Source organism: Rhinopithecus roxellana, chromosome 21 (genome assembly GCF_007565055.1).
Source record: "Rhinopithecus roxellana isolate Shanxi Qingling chromosome 21, ASM756505v1, whole genome shotgun sequence".
In the NCBI taxonomy this organism is placed as follows: domain Eukaryota; kingdom Metazoa; phylum Chordata; class Mammalia; order Primates; family Cercopithecidae; genus Rhinopithecus; species Rhinopithecus roxellana.
The window spans coordinates 12,173,958-12,187,340 of NC_044569.1; the positions used below are offsets into that span (position 1 = coordinate 12,173,958).

The 13,383-nt window shown below is 39.9% G+C and overlaps 1 protein-coding gene across 7 annotated transcripts in view; it reads left to right on the forward strand.

Moving 5' to 3' along the window:
- L3MBTL4 (L3MBTL histone methyl-lysine binding protein 4) overlaps positions 1–13,383 on the forward strand; it is a 430,288-nt gene that overhangs the window by 269,976 nt on the left and 146,929 nt on the right. The window lies entirely within an intron of this gene.

Sequence of the window (13,383 nt, forward strand, 5' to 3'; positions counted from 1 at the left end):
AGATTAGCAGCTACATGGAACATCATAAATGAGTCTCATGGAGCCAGCTGCCCCTATGACACTCCCACCTCTGTGTTGCCGAGGCCCTTCCTTGACATTTTCCTCTGCCTGCAACTCTGCCCTTCTAGAACCTTCTTGGAATTATGAGGTGTTTCCCAGACTCATTTCATGTCCCAGAATCTCTGTTTTGTAACAATTTTCCTACCAAATGCATACTGTCATACACACCCACCACCCTGTCCTGAGACTTGCTTTCTTCCAGAGAAATTCCAGAGCCTCTTACCTTTTCTACTCATTTTCTGTTTCTTGCCTCTATTTCTTTTTCTCTCTTTCTTATTAATTTGGAGTTAATTCTATAAAAGAATAGAAAACTAGTGTGCAGTTATGTTGCAGAATATGCCCAGGTTTTAAGTATTTGACAATATCCATATGAACAGATGTTGCTTTTAAAGAAAAACAATGCAAGTAAATATGTAAGCCTTTGCTTCTTTTTCTATCCTCATCAATTGGTAAATAATGTGTAGATAAATTATTTATATTGGTGATCTAGAAACAGTATATAAAGACTGAAAGAATTAATATCAAATTTGTTCAAATACACAAATATATAAACAAACATCATAGAAAAGTTTATTATAAAGAGAAAAGATTAAGTCATATAATACACGAAGCAAGAAAAAATTTGTTTGAATAAAGGGTCTAAGTGTAATACAGGAAGTCCATGCTTTATCAGGTAATCCTGGAAACTAGTGCCTAAAACATTTTTAACTGAATCAAAGGAAATGCCACCATAATAGTGATAAAGCACTCCCAAATCACATACATGAATATAAATGTGATATGCATAAATCTATTAACTCTTAAAAGAAAAAAATATAGCATCCATTAAACAAAAGAAAGACATGAAGACTGCTTGGTGACTTGTGAAAATCTGTGGGACTCAGATTGTGAACGTGGAGCTGGACCCGGAGGAGACATCTTAGTGCTAGCAGTGTCAAGTCTGTACGGATCTGCAGCAACTCAATTCTTGCGTCCTCAGAGGAAAGAATTTGTTCCAGGGGCAAAAGGCAGAGTGAGAGACTAAGGCAGAGTGAGAGACCAAGGCAAGTTTTTGAGCAAGAGTGAAATGTTATGAAAAAGTTTTAGAGCAGGAGCAAAAGGAAGTAAAGTGTACTTGGAAGAGGGCCAGGAGGGCAACTTGAGAGAGTCAAGTAAGCCATTTAGGCCTTGCCTTGGGGTTTTTATACATTGGCATAATTCCCGGGGTTGCATTTCTTCTGCCCTTGTTACTGGTGGAGGGAGTCCAGGTTCTTGGTGTCTGGCACAAAGAATTGGACAAAACACACAAACAAAGCAAGGAAAGAATGAAGCAACGAAAGCAGAGATTTACTGAAAATGAAAGCACACTCCACAGAGTGGGAGCAGGCCCAAGCAGAGGGGCTCAAAATCCCCGTTACAGAATTTTAGGGGGGCGTTAAATACCCTCTAAAGGTTTCCCGTTGGTTACTTGGTGTACACCCTATGTAGATGAAGTAGTGGGCCACAGTCAGTCTGATTGGTTGTGGAAAGCAACGAATCAGAAGCTGAAGTGAAGTTACAAAGTTACGCTCCTATGCAAACATCTGATTGGTTGCTGTCCACAACTGGTTGGTGTCTACAACCAATCAGAGATACTTTCAATTTTCCATCTTTCATGCAGAAAAGCAGGGCGTGGGGGGTACAAAGGGAGTAGCCTCTGGTCCTTTTGTTACTTGAGAGTGGAAAGTTGGGGATTTTCCTTTCATTTAGTTCTAGGGAGTCAGGGTGAATTGGCCTTAGGTTTCCTGCTTCTAGACCCTATTCTCCTGCCTCACCCTGATTCTTCATTGGAGTAGACTGTCCACATGTGCAGTGACCTGCCAGCACTTAGGAGGGACCATGATATGGTTTGGCTATATCCTCACTCAAATCTCAACTTGAATTGTATCTCCCAGAATTCCCACATTGTGGGAGGGACCCAGGGGGAGGTAATTGAATCATGGGGCCCGGTATTTCCTGTGCTATTCTTGTGATAGTGAATAAGTCTCACGAGATCTGATGGGTTTATCAGGGGTTTCTACTTTTGCTTCTTCCTCATTTTCCCTTCTTGCCACCATGTAAGAAGTGCCTTTCACCTCCCACCATGATTCTGAGGCTTCCCCAGCCATGTGGAACTGGAAGTCCAATTAAATCTCTTTTTCCTTTCCAGTCCACTGTATGTCTTTATCAGCAGTGTGAACACAGAATAATACAGTACAATTGGTACCAGTAGAGTGGGGCACTGCTGAAAAGGTACAAGAAAAATGTGGAAGCAACTTTGGAACTGTGTAAAGGGCAGAGGTTGGAACAGTTTGGAGGGTTCAGAAGAAGACAGGAAAATGTGGGAAAGTTTGGAACCTCCTAGAGACTTGGCAAATGGCTTTGACAAAAATGCTGATAGTGATATGAACAATAAGGCTGAGGTGGTCTCAGATGGACATGAGGAACTTGTTGGGAACTGGAGCGAAGGTGACCCTTGTTGTGTTTTAGCAAAGAGACTGGAAGCATTTTGCCCCTGCCCTAGAGATTTGTGGAACTTTGAACTTGAGAAAGATGATTTAGGGTATCTGGTGGAAGAAATTTCTAAGCAGCAAAGCATTCAAAAGTTGACTTGGGTGCTGTTAAAAGCATTCCATTTTAAAAGGAAAACAGAACATAAAAGTTCAGAAAATTCGTGGCCTGATGATGCAGTAGAAAAGAAAAACCCATTTTTTAAGGAGAAATTCAAGCTGGCTGCAGAAATTTGCATAAGTAGCAAGGAGCCTAATGATAATCCCCAAGACCATGGGGAAAATGTCTCCAGGCCATGTCAGAGACCTTTGTGGCAGCCTCTCCCATCACAAGCCTGGAGGCCCAGGAGGAAAAGGTGGTTTTGTGGGCTGGACCCAGGGTCCCTGTGCTGTGTGCAGCCTAGAGTCTTGGTACCCTGTGTCCCAGCTGCTCCCCCTGTGACTGAAAGGAGCCAACATAAATCTTGGGCTGTGGCTTCAGAGGGTGGAAGCCCCAAGCCTTGGTAGCTTCCAGATGGTGTTGAGCCTGTGAGTGCATGGAAGTCAAGATTGAGGTTTGGAACCTCCGCCTAGATTTCAGAAGATGTATGGAAACGCCTGGATGCCCAGGCAAAAGTTTGCTGCAGGGGTGGGGCTCTTATAAAGAACCTCTGCTAGGGCATTGTGGAAGGGAGATGTGGGGTCAGAGCCCCCACACAGAGTCCCTACTGGGGCACTGCCTAGTGGAGCTGTGAGAAGTGGGCCACTGTCCTCCAGACCCCAGAATGGTAGATCCACTGACAGCTTGTACCATACACCTGGAAAAGCTGTGGGCACTCAACACCAGCCAATGAAAGCAGCCAGAAGGGAGGCTGTACCCTGCAAAGCCACAGGGGTGGAGCTGCCCAAGACTGTGGGAACCCACCTGTTGCATCAGTGTGGCTTGGATGTGAGACCTGGAGTCAAAGGAGAGCTTTAAAATTTGACTGCCCTGCTGGATTTCAGACTTGCATGGGCCCTGTAACCCCTTTGTTTTGGCCAATTTCTCCCATTTGGAACAGTTGTATTTACCCAATACCTGTACCCCCATTGTGTCTAGAAGTAACTAGCTTGCTTTTAATTTTACAGGCTCATAAGCAGAAAGGACTTGCTGTGTCTCAGATGAGACTTTGGACTGTGGACTTTTGGGTTAATGCTGAAATGAGTTAAGACTTTGGGGAACTGTTGGGAAGGCATGATTGGTTTTGAAATGTGAGGACATGAGGTTTGGAGGGGTCAGGGGTGGAATGATATGGTTTGGCTGTGTCCCCTGTGAAATCTCAACTTGAATTGTATCTCTCAGAATTCCCACCATGTTGTGGGAAGGACCCGGGGGGAAGTAATAGAATCATGGGGGCTGGTCTTTCCCACGCTATTCGTGTGATAGTGAACAAGTCTCAGGAGATCTGATGGGTAATGGGTTTATCAGGGGTTTCTGCTTTTGCTTCTTCCTCATTTTCTCTTGCTCCCACCATGTAAGAAGTGCCTTTCACCCTCCGCCATGAGTATGGGGCCTCCCCAGCCATGTGGAACTGTAAGTCCAATTAAACCTCTTTTTTCTTCCCAGTCTCAGGTATGTCTTTATCAGCAGTGTGAAAATGGACTAATACAGGCCATATGCACAGTGTGTTTACTGAAGTTGTGTACATGCTCATTTGGGGCATTTTTCCCTTACCAGTTGAATGTTCCTAGAGGAAGGTCATGTACCAGTTAAACTCCGCCATTTTGCCTCTTAGCGAACATGCTTGGGTCCAGTCACGCAGCTCCTGAGATGTTATCAGGAAGCGGCTGATCACCAGTTTCAGGTGTTTCTTATCTATTGGGAGGTTGCTGCTTTCTGGCACCAGCTGTGACCAATTATTATTTTAGCTAGACAGTGTAAGAACCACCTGACCATCACCTGATGGTAGCCTGGCATTCCTGGGGTAGCGGGCCTCTCCTGCCTTGCTCATGTCTGCCTAGCTACCTGCATTTTTTTTTCACATTCTGTTCAATGTCTTGTACCTACTGTAATATTAGTGCTATGTGAGGGGAGGAGGAAACGAGGACAAAGGAAAGATGAGGGAGGGAAGGGGAGAGGGGAGAAGCCCATGATTAGGAGCGTGCCCTGTATTAGCAAGGACTCTGCTGGAGTTGATGGAGCCACTTCCTAGACAGCACTAGGAGTATATAGCTATGGAGATCAGCTTCCTCAGGCCTCTGTTTGTGTGTGGGGGGAGTGTGTGTGTATGTGTGTGTGTGTGTGCGTGTGTGATCTAGAGCTGTAACACCCCACTGTGGTACTCGCTGGTCACCTGCCTCTGTGTTCCTCAGGCACGCTTGGCAATATTTCAGATGCTCAGCAGCCCTTGTGACTAGTGGCTACTGTATTGGACAGCAAAGGTATGGAACATGTCCATCATCCCCGAGAGTTCTGTCAGACAGCCCTGAGAGAGTCTGGCGTACTGTGCCCTCTCATCGCAGCATTTTGCGCACAGGTATTTCTGTGAAGTGAATGGCCATCTTAATGCCTCCTTCAAAACTGGAATCATTCTCCCCAAAGTTAGTCACACCACGGTATTGCAGTTTGTCTTTCCCTCAGAGCTCTCTGATGATGACGCTTCTGTGGAGCTGGTGCTAAAATGACACCGACCATTCCTGGACTGCTCTTTAAGGTAGCAGAGCATCTCACACAAGCCTCTCCTTCCACTTCAGCAAAGCCGGCTTGCCTCCTGCGCTGGACGTGTGTGTTTCTGACTGACCTCTCCCTACTGGATTCTGAGAAGGCTGTGGACACAGTCTCAATGGTTCTGCTGCCCTTTGTTTCAGCAGCTTCTCTGAACTTTCTCTCATCTGACATAATGTAAATGGGGTCTAATTGATGTTCTTCTTTGTATTATCTAATTATCAAGAGAATATTTGACTTAAGTTTATCTTCTAAAGTAGATAAGTAGCCTTTAAAGTAGCCTTTAAAGGTTGGCCTCAGAATTTCTCAATGAATGAGAAGAATATAAAAATAAAGAAGGATTTAAAGAAAAGCATTCTATGAAGCTTAGGGAAAAAAATGAAATATTGAAAGTGTGATAGTGAGAAGAATGGGGCATTTTTAGGGACACAGCAGGCCTGAGAGGTGATCCTGTCTCCAGGCCTCACACATGTGCAGGGCTGCTGGTATGATGAATTCTTTCAGCTCTTCTCCAGTTCCAGACCTCATTATTAGAGAGCACTCAAGTAAGAGCAAGGTCTCCAAAAGCTTCATGATTCCAGGGTCTCAGAAATGAAAATGAAAAGAACAAGTACCTGCAGCTAGCATCTATCTAGAATGGAAAACACAACAATTAGAGAACTGGATGTTTCTTGACCTTGCGTTTTTGATGGGGAGTTATAAAGCATGTAAACCATCAGGTAAATACATTTTAATTTACCTGCGAAAGGAAATGCAAACAAATTTTATCATATTAAACACTATTTTGTCTTAATACAAGGAATTCAAAATTCCTTGTATTCAAGGCATGAGGATAAATCTTTGATGGAGTTACTGTTGGCTGAAAGGGTGTCGTTGGAGAGTGCGGATCATGAGTAATGTAGGTTAGCTCTAGGAAACACTGGGCACGTCTTTCTTGCTTTAATCATTTCATCATTGTATTTTATCCAGTTAATCAATTTACAAATGTAACTATGTGTACAACTTAAGAATTTACTAAAATCCTCTTGCAATTAACTGTAAAAAATTGATACCATTCATAATCCCTGCATTTTTCTTATATTTTTACTGTTATTGTAGTCTAAATTTTGTATAGCTCTGAAAGATTGAAAGTATTATTCTTCAGTACTTACCTTGGGCAGTATCTTTTGAGAATACTATATACATGCACTTGCACACACACATGCACACACACACACATGTGCATGCATGCTAGAAATTTTCCATAAAACACCTGAAGTTATCATTATACATTTTGTTATTTTATGTCAGGAGATGGTAAGCAAGAGATAAAATTTTTAAATCTTTGCTGTATTCTCCCAGATTCCTAGGTGTACTATTAATATAATCATCATTTCTAGCTTGAGTTTCCTAATGAATTTAAATGAGTAAAACTTGCATACTCCAAAGTAAAAGGTTTTTTCCTCTTGTCATAGGTATGTACCTTTACCAGAAAGGCATCATTTTACAAGACACTTCTTGCAGTCTCTAGTCCAGAAGATTCTTAGGCAGATATTCTTATATTTAAGAAAAAGAAGAAGAAAAGAAAAAACAGAACAAAAGAGCAAGCCTCTCTAGTTTGGCTAGGACCAGTATAAAACAACTTGATTGACTCCTGCTTCTAAAGCCTGAGGGAAAGCATGAAAATGTAGTGCTCCACTTTAAGGAAGGTGGCAATTTCAGCTGCTTTTCTAGAAAATGCTCCCAGGCAGTGGAGTGCTTGTAAGTAGAATGTTGTTTTTACCATTTCAAATCAGAATTTCTGATTCTGATATTGAAGCCTTGGTGTTTTGAAAGGAAGTAAACAGTATTCTTAAAATAAGTTGTCAGCATCTTATTTTGTACAGCTGACAAGGAGGACGATGACATCAAGATATCACTAACGACATTTGAAAATAATAGCTCACTTTAATAGATGAGGTGGACCCTGGGTATCCTTTTTAGATGGATGTTGGATAGGTTTATTTTAGTTTTTATTAAAATAGTCAGGGGTGTTAGCAATAATACTCAAACTTGTATGGAATTCATGTAGAATATGGATAAATTATTTGAAATAAATTGCATCAGTTCTTATCTGTATGAAAATAGGACTTTGGGCACACAATTATCACACAATTTACATTTTATTTGCATGAATTTACATAGGGAATAAAGTGAAGTAGGTGTATTTGTTAACATAGGAATATTTAGAGATGACAATATTGGGACTACAAGATGTAAATTTACTTTTGAGCCAAGGTCCAGGATTAGATATGAAATCTTTTTTTTCCCCCCAAATGAGTAGAACACAGACTCCAGAAGACTTGATCTAACTCTGTGTCACAAAACGTACACAGGTAATTTATTTAGGAACCAATAATTATATTATTTACTTTGAGAGCCAGATATTATTACAATGTGAAGGCCTCTTGCCCCAGAACTCCTGTGTGGGACACAGGGCACAGCGTATGTGGCTGAAGTGTCAAACCTTAAACAATACAAAGAAATAGAAGAGGAGCATTTGCTGCTCAGAAGTAGGGGTTGGGGGTATCGGATAAATCTAAGATATTTTTGGGTGCTCTTAGTGGAAACTTATAGGAGAACTCACCCTCTATTCAGGGTTTACCTGGAATTGTTCTGTTGGCTCAAAAATAATAATGGAAATTATTTTAGATGTTTTCTTCTTTTCACATCTGTTCCCCTTTGTGAGTGAGTGTGTGTGTGTGGTGGCTGGGGGGTGTCAGGCTCACTTGTCATGTTCAAGGCCTGGAACTCACCAGAACTGGGCATCCAGACTGACCAGTCACTCTGTAGTATGAGGCACATCGCCCCACTATTCCTAACTTTATTTCTTCATCTGTAAATGAGAGCTCTTTACACTACAAAAGATTCAGTTTTATGATGAGACTCAAACAGACATAGTCTTTATTCACTAAAGAGTATAATACCATGTTTTGGAAAGTATAATGGCAGAAAATATAACGAGAAATAAGATAATATAAGGAGATTTTAATTTACCCATTTCAGAGAGTGATGGAGTAAACAGGCAAAACAGACATAAGAATATACAGAATCTGAATAACATGATTTAAGAAAAGGAGGAAGAGTGACTAAAGATACACATCAAGTTGAAAACAATAAATTTACCCAAAAGCACTTTTCAAAACTCTACTGTTAAGCCACACATAACTCAGTGAATTCTCAAAACAAAACATCAAACCTATTCTTTGATCAAAATGCAATGAAATAAGAAATTGTTGAGAAAAAATCCATTCACCTAGAACAAATACAAAAACATTTATAACTATCACTTAAGCAATCATGGGATCAAAGGAGAACCCAGACCTGAATCTCAGAAAATCTAGACTTAGTATAATGAGAATACTGAAGAGATTAACTTTTAGGATGTCATAGTACATATGTTCAGAGAGAAATCTATACCTTACTCAGTAAGAAAGAATGAAAGTGAACTAATTCAACTTTCAACTCAAAAAGTTATACACATTTTTAAAAATGATTACAAAAGGAAAGAAATATCAAACTGAACGATTAAATGAGTGAATTGGAACACACACACACACACACACACACATACACACACACACACACATAAAATTCCAGTCAATTGTTAAGAGTATCCATGCATTGATATTTTGAAACAAAACAATAATACTACAACAGTAAAACAATAGGTACATGTATAGCTGATAAACTGTTTTGGACGGTCCAGGCATTATTCTGAGACTTAAGACACCCCTTCTGGAAGGAACTAGAGGTGCAGCTCTTGGAATTCTTGTTCGGTTGCTCTGACTTTACACGTAATGGTTGGTTTTGCATCATTGACCTTCTTTTTAATTGAAGCCTGTGGGAACCCCTTCAGGCCCCTGATCTCTTAGGCATGTATCTCTTGTCATCCTTGGAAGTAGCCTTTCCCATTCAAGGAAAACATTTCCTCAGCCATCCTCCTACCTGTTGGATTGGCTTTGACTGAACACCCTCTGGTTGTATCACAATGTGACCTAAAAATACAAACTTCTCCATCTGGCTTTTGACTCAGCTACAGTCAGGCACATCAGGGTCCATTAATCCCCCTCTCACCCCACAGATAGCCCTCTGCCCTTCTCCATCTGAACTGCTTTCTCTCCAGACCTGCTGCCTTCCAGGTCTTTCCTTCCAGGTCTTTCCTCCATCTTGGAATTCCCTTTATCTCCCTTTCCTTAGAGCTTCTATTCCTAGCTTGGAGAATTCTTTTCACCAATTTATATTCTTCATTTCCTGACTTTTTGGGATAGAGTTTGTGGGAGGGAGTTACTTTTCTAACTAAAATAGCGTGTGTGTCTCCTCAGCCACGGGTAGAATTCCAGTTGGAAATCCTTTCCCTTCAGAATATTGAAGGCATCATTCCATGTTGTGGTAACCGTTTTGTTGTTGAGGAGTCTGCTTTTGTTCAAATTGAAATCCACCCATGGGATTGTTCCTCTTCCCACACTCCATTGTCACTCCCCTCCCCTCTGCAAGAACTGCACCTCCCTGGCCATTTTTAGGGATTTTTTTTTATCCCTGGTGATTTGCAATTGGTCTTTTGTCCATTCACTGTTTCAATCTGGAAACTCACCTCTTTTATTTCTGGGAGGTGTTCTCATTTTATTTCTCCATAATACTCTCTTTTCTGTTTGCTCTGTTTGCTTTCCTCAGCTGATGCTCAGAACTTTTTCACTCCTTGTCTTTTATTCTCTTCTATGAAATATTTCCTCAAGTTTGTCTTCTAATCCTTCAGTTGAAGTTTTTGATTATACTGTGTTTTTTTTTTTTTTTTTTTTTTTTCAGTTTCTGAGAACACATTCTTGTTCTCTGATTTGCTTTTTATTGTAACCTGTTCTTGCTGGATAGATTGTGTAGCTTTTCTTACCTCTCTGATAATGTTTGGAGTTGTTTTTTCTGCTCCCCGCATTGACTCTTTTTTTCCCCCAATCTTTTTGTTTTGATTCGTTTTTGGTTAGGTTGGTTGACTTCTTCCCATTATATTAAAGGCATTTCTCAAATTCTGGTAGTCTTTGTTTCGTTCGCTTTTTAGAGTGAGACACCAAAAAACGCTGGTGTGAGGCTTTGTGTGCACTGCTGGAGTCCATCAATGGTGAACTCCTGGGAGGGGTGGCCGGCAGGGCCCAGGCACACTGCAGAGCAGCCTCCCCTCTGCCACTGTCAGGGGACCTTATCCTTTGAGTAAGAAAGTTACTTCCATCGAAGAAGACTGTTCCAAACTTTTCCTGGTGTGTTTTTATAGCATCCTCTATCTGCAGACTCTTGGCTCTCAGCTTATCTGTTTTCTATCTTCAAAAATGTGTTCACTTTTCTCATCTGCCAGCATCGTGCTTTGTCTTTATGAATTCATACTCTTTTATTCATTTATTGCTATTTTAGTAGGGAGAGAAAGGATTTATTTGCAAGGACAAAGGATGAATTCAATTTTCCAATCTGCTATGTGTTCTCTAACTTATTCTTAAAACTTTGTTTACCTACCAAATAATAATTCAGCTAGTAGTTTATGGTTTTATTTCTTATTCTCTCTAGTTGTTCTAAGTCATCGCAATAGCACGGTCATCGTGTAGAACAGGGGTGTCCATTTTTTTGGCTTCTGTGGACCACACTGGAAGAAGAAGCATTGTCTTGGGCCACACACAAAATATACTACCACTAACGATAGCTGATGAGCTAAAAAGAATTCATCATTTATAATGTTTTAAGAAAGCTTATGACTTTGTCTTAGACTGCATTCAAAGCCATCTTAGGCCACATGCAGCCTATGGGCCGCAAGTTGGACAAGCTTGATATAGAAAGTAAAAGCTCTCATAAATTTACTTTGTGTTTAGTTTGGCTCTGTAAATTTTGTGAATTTACAGTGGCTGATTGAAACACTATGTTCCAAAGGGTTCCCAAAGGCACAGCTTTAATTTTTATGCACAGTACTTCTTAATTTAGTGTCACCTTCAGTTAAAGCTTTTATCATGCGGGGAAAGCACCCCAGTGACATGTGCTTACATCTATCTGATTCCTTCGTCACTTGGTCTGTCATTTTCCTTGACATCATGTTACCACACAGTGAAATTGAACTGGTTGGAAATTTAAAAATAAACTTGCAGGTGAATTTTTACTTTCATAAGCAAAAGGAAAAAGAGTATCTGATTTTAAAGAACCTTTTAATTCTCAAAATGACATGATTAATTACCCAATTTAGTAAAAACATTGATAATGTACCAAAAGATCAGTTACAGGTCTTTAAATCAGTTCTATCCATTACTATAAAATTCTTCAAGGTTAATATATAGGTCTGATTTTACTGAACTGGGAAATAATTATGTGAGAATTCAATGATTTTTTCTAAATTCTTCAAGAAAAAATTACATATGAAATGCTTAATTTTGTAGCAACTACAGCACTGATTTCCAAAGGTACTATATTATTTGATGCATTCTAAGGATTTTATTAAGTGCAACATTCTAAATTACATAAATTGCCAAGGTTGTAGGAACTGTATCCTTATGAGGAAAGCATGGCTTTGGTTTATTTCTGTGTGAGAAGAGCAGTACATTGATTAAGGAGAAGCTGAAATGATGAAATCTGGTAATTTTAAGTCACGTTGAGAACCAAAATCAGAGTAAAATATAAACAAAGAAAATTCATTCTCTTTGAAAAGTTAGAAATACTGCAATTATACATTCTTTTAAAATGATACCATTTTATTACAAGATTAGTCTATAGTCAATACTGAAAATTTAGACAATAATGAAGAAGCATTTAAAAATAAATAAAAACAACTTGTAATCCCATAATCCAACTACTAAGTTATATGCCTTCCATCTGTGTCTTTTTTGTTTTTTTCCACATATATACATATATATTTTTTCATGGGTAGAATCAGACAGAATATACAGATTTTTTTTGTCATTTGTCTTTCAATAAAATATAAAATAGTTTCCCGTGTTGTTAAAAATTCCCGAGTTACATTGACCACATATTATATTATTTGGTCCATACATTTTAATACTGTTGTGTCTTTGGTCTGGATTCTATGTTAGTTAGAAATGACTCTTAGTCCTGTATTTTCTCTTGGCGTCTTCTTTGTCTCACATTAATAGTGCCAAACAAAATTCATGGCTGTGCATGTGGCTGTTCAAAAATTATTTGTCTGTTCTATTTTTAGCCTTACATGGTATTTTATTTAGGTATGCTTTTTGTGAAAAGTATATCTATAACTGTCTTAGAAAGAAGGCCAGGCACAGTGGCTCACATGTGTAATTCCAACACTTTGGGAGGCCAAGGCAGGAGGATTGCTTGAGCCCAGCAGTTCGAGACCAGCCTCGACAGCATAGTGAGACCTCATCTCTGCAAAGAATAAATAACATTAGTGGGGTGTGGTGGTGGGTGCCTGTAGTCCTAGCTACTCAGCAGGCTGAGGGGGAGGATCACCTGAGCCCAGGAGGTCGACGCTGCAGTGAGCCAAGATCACGCCACTACACTCCAGCCTGGGTAACAGAATGAGAACCTGTCTCCAAAAGAACAAAACAGAACAAAAATTATTTTATTAACAAAAATATTTTTTAAAAAGAAAGAAAATCCCATCCAATAACCTTTTCCTGTTGATGAGAGAGTTCAACCTATTTGTAATTTTTGTTAAAAGTATAACATAAACTGTACATATGCCAACTTCCTTTATGCCTTAAATATTTTGTATGTTTTGTTGTGTTCTTGCTGCTAATGGTAGGACAAAGGAGGGGACCTACCTTCCTTCCTTCCTTCTTTCTTTCCTTCCTTCCTTCCTTCCTTCCTTCCTTCCTTCCTTCCTTCCTTCCTTCCTTCCTTCCTTCCTTCCTTCCTTCCACATTTTGTTAATAACTTCTAGTTTAGAAGGAAGGGCATCTATCCACCCAAATGTTTTCCATTATTCTATTGGTTATTCTAATGTTTTTTTCAGATGCATTTCTAAACCTACATTTACTTACTTATCAAAGTTGTTAGAGAACATTAATCTTAGGCTGGGCGCAGTGGCTCGAGCCTGTAATCCCAGCACTTTGGGAGGCCGAGACGGGCGGATCACGAGGTCGGGAGATCGAGACCATCCTGGCTAACATGGTGAAA